This window comes from Nicotiana tomentosiformis, chromosome 8, assembly GCF_000390325.3.
Source record: "Nicotiana tomentosiformis chromosome 8, ASM39032v3, whole genome shotgun sequence".
Classification (NCBI taxonomy): domain Eukaryota; kingdom Viridiplantae; phylum Streptophyta; class Magnoliopsida; order Solanales; family Solanaceae; genus Nicotiana; species Nicotiana tomentosiformis.
The window spans coordinates 60,354,324-60,358,008 of NC_090819.1; positions in this window are offsets into that span (position 1 = coordinate 60,354,324).

The window sequence follows — 3,685 nt, forward strand, 5'->3', positions numbered from 1 at the left end:
CCAATGAGGTTACAGATCCAACATGCTACTTTGAAGCTGCAAAATTTGCTCAATGGCGTCATGCAATGCATGACGAGTATAATGCACTTCTTCAGAATGGTACTTGGAAACTCGTTCCTCCATCAGAATCTCAAAATGTCATTGGGTGTAAGTAGATTTTCAAGACAAAACAAAGCATGATGGTTTTGTGGATCGTTATAAGGCCAGGCTTGTTGCGAAGGGATATCATCAACGTCCTGGTGTTGATTATGTTGATACCTTTAGCCCAGTAGTAAAACCTTCCATCATCCACCTTCTCTTATCCTTGGGTCTCACCACTAGTATTAGGGCCACTCCGTTTTCGTTGGTCTACGGTGCCGAAGCACTAATACCGGTCGAGGTGGGAGAACCGAGTATCAAGTTCTGATATGCGACGGAAGAATCAAACGGTGAGGCCTTGAGCACAAGCCTGGAACTATTGGATGAGAGGCATGAGGCCGCCCTAGTCCTGTTGGCCGCCCAGAAACAGCGGATAGAAAGATACTACAACCGAAGATCCAACCCCCGACACTTCAATATCGGGGACATGGTGTTAAGAAAAGTAACACTGCACACCCGGGACCCGAACGAAGGGAAGATGGGACCGAATTAGGAGTACCATATAGAGTCATCGGTATTACCGATAAAAGTTCATACAAACTCAAAGCGGGAAACGGTGCACAACTACCGAACAACTGGAACATGATGCACTTAAAACGATACTACTGCTAAGGTACGATTTCATTCACCTTTTTTATGAATCGGACTAACACTTACAGGTAACTACCAAAGGAGAATGTAGATGTTAGGTCTGAAAGCACGCGTTGCACTCTTTTTCTCTTGAACCGGTTTTGTCCCAAATGGGTTTTCCGGCAAGGTTTTTAATGAGACAATAGTAAATCGTGCTAACTTAGAATCGAAGATCGGTTTTAAATCGGAGTCAATGGTCGCATCAACAGTATCCGAGCCCTCTCGAGATCGTCCTTATATACTGGGGGCCATCACCCTCGGGTCAAGCTTTTTAACAAAGAAGAAAGGATACTTTGTGCTTGAATAGTCTAGGCTCGATAGTTAGGATGTATTGTAAGGGCCAAATGGTCAAGTAAACCGTGCCCGCATAGGCCACTTTAGCCATAACACGAGCTTTTACACGCTTACAGTCTTGTACATTACACATGGAAATGAAAGAAAGTTTCTTCCTTGCTAATACACATTTTTCCTTCTTAAAAGCATCGAGCCTAAGGACTATCCCTACCCGAGGACTATCGAGCCCAAGGGCCACACCTATCCGAGCCCAAAGGGCTACCCCCGCTTCGGGGGCTGTCGTTCGAAACAAGTTCGGGCGGCTCAAGTTATCGAAACCCGGAGGCACAAAACCTATTACGCAGTTCTTAAACCTAAAAGGCTACGGCCACCCTAAAATTGGTTCGGAGACGTCCGAAGCCCGTAATCAAAATATAAGGCCTTCAACAAAATTCTAAACATGTTCAACATGTTCAAAGGTTACCCTCGGCAAAGGCATAGTCTAAAAACATTTAATCAAGCATCTTGGGAAAATTTCCGGTCACTCCGAGTTTTCACAAGTTTCGAGCAAAAATTTCTATGAGGACAGGTTTTGTTCGGACCTCCAAAAAATGACTTATTACTACGTGTGATTCTATGATAAGGCATTAGAAACATTTGCAATTGTAAAAAGATGCTAAGATAATAGACTTAAAAATTGCCAAAAAGGGAAAAATGTTATATATTCCGGATTATCTTTACAAAGGACCAACAAAAAATATGTACAGGATAAAAAATATCCTAAGGCATTTACGCCTGATCTTCACCGGAGCCCGGCTCGTCACCAGAGCCATCAAGGCCTTTGGATTTGTTAGAGCCCTCTTCACCACAGGGTTCAGCTAGCTTCTTGGCCTCGACCTCAAGTCTTTTTGCCTCCTCGATCTCGGCAGATAGGTCAAAGCCTCGGGCATGGATTTCTTTGAGGGTCTCCCTTCGGGATAGCCGCCTTATGTACTCAGCAGTGGTCTTCAGGCAGGCCTCAGCTGCTTTAACATCGGCCTTGTATTGTGCCACCATCTCGTCAGCATCGACCGAGGTTATCTCCAACCTGGACCTCGTTATTTTGAGCTCCTTACCAAGAGCATCCTGTTCAGCGATGGCCGAGCCCTGTTGTGCTCAAAGATCCTCATTTTGCTGAGCCCGTGTATCAACTTTCTCCTTCGCCACTCAAAGCTGAACTTCCACCGAAGACAGCTTGGCCTGGGCGGTCCCCTTCTCTGAGGCCAGCAGGTCCATCATGCTTTTCCACCTATCGTCCATTACTTGGATCTCGTCCATCTTCCTGCGGAGTTGGTTGATCTGGTCGATCTTCTATTGGACCTGCGAAGTATTGTTGTTAGCCTCTATGACCGGGCCTTCGTTTTAACTTCAAAAACTTTTACCTTTTCCGCCAAGTCGGCGTGATCCTACCTTAGGGCCGATGCTTCTTTCTGAGCTGCATCCAGCTCATCCTGGAGGTTCTTGGTGACCCCCTCTTGTTTCTCGCTAAGAATCTTGTACATGTCCCTTTTTTGGGCAACCTCCTTGATCTCGAGCTCGAGTTAATTGACCTCAACCAGGTACTGAAGGAGACTCTCGTGGTGAAGTATCGAGGACTGCAAAAGGGCAAAAAACATATGAAGCATCAAACACAGATAACAATAGATCGATGGAAAGAAACGATGCCTTACCCGATTTAATGCCTGTTGCGCCTCATTAAAAATACATGGCACGTTCACCTCATTAATTTTTGCCTGATCCTCCTTGATCACCAGGCATCGGAGGTAGCTAGCTACCCCCACAGAAGCAAACAAATCCCGAGCATCCTCCAAGATGTCAGTATAATCGATCTGTTTCGATTGGGGTCCACACTCGGAGCAAGGAACTGATTGATCAATTTTGGGCTCGAGCTCGGCCCGCCAACTTCCGAGGATGTGTCCCTCTTTGGAACTTCCAGGTCCTCTACCCTGGAGAAGTCTTCCAAAGCAGACGAGTCCACATCGTCAAAAAAGGAGTGAAGGGGATCTTTCGCACCATGGACCCCCTTGTTGGACTTCTCCTTTCTCGCTTGGGCCTCCTCGAGCATGGACTCAGTGTAGGAGGGCATCCCCGAGATCTCAGTTACATCGGGCGCTTCCTTTGTAGCAGAACCGGCATCCTGGGAAGGTTCACCGCGGGTATCCACGTCGGTATTTTGAGTTTGAGGGGGGTCGATCTCACGAGTCTCCCCTCAGATGCATCCGAGTCCCCGGGATAGGTCGTTTTGGGCTTACGGTGCACCTGTTTCTTTGGTTTCTTCACCTCAGAGCTCGGGGAGCCCGAGGGTTTTCTCTTCCTCTTCTTTTTTCCCTCTGTGGCAGCAACAGAGGGATCAATGAACGGGGGCACATCCTCATCCCTTTCCGAAGGCCTAAGTTCGGTGGTCTTAGGTAAATATGCAATGACAAAAGGGAAGAGGAGTTAGTATAATAAAGGGTAGAAACATAGTATTGGCTACTCAGAAAGAGGTCTTACCATGAGAATGCGCCTCCCATCGGCCCTTTGAGAGTTCGCGCCATGTGCGCTCGATGTACAACATCTGAGTACAGATACCCTCGATCTATTCCTTTAACCGGGGAACCGCATT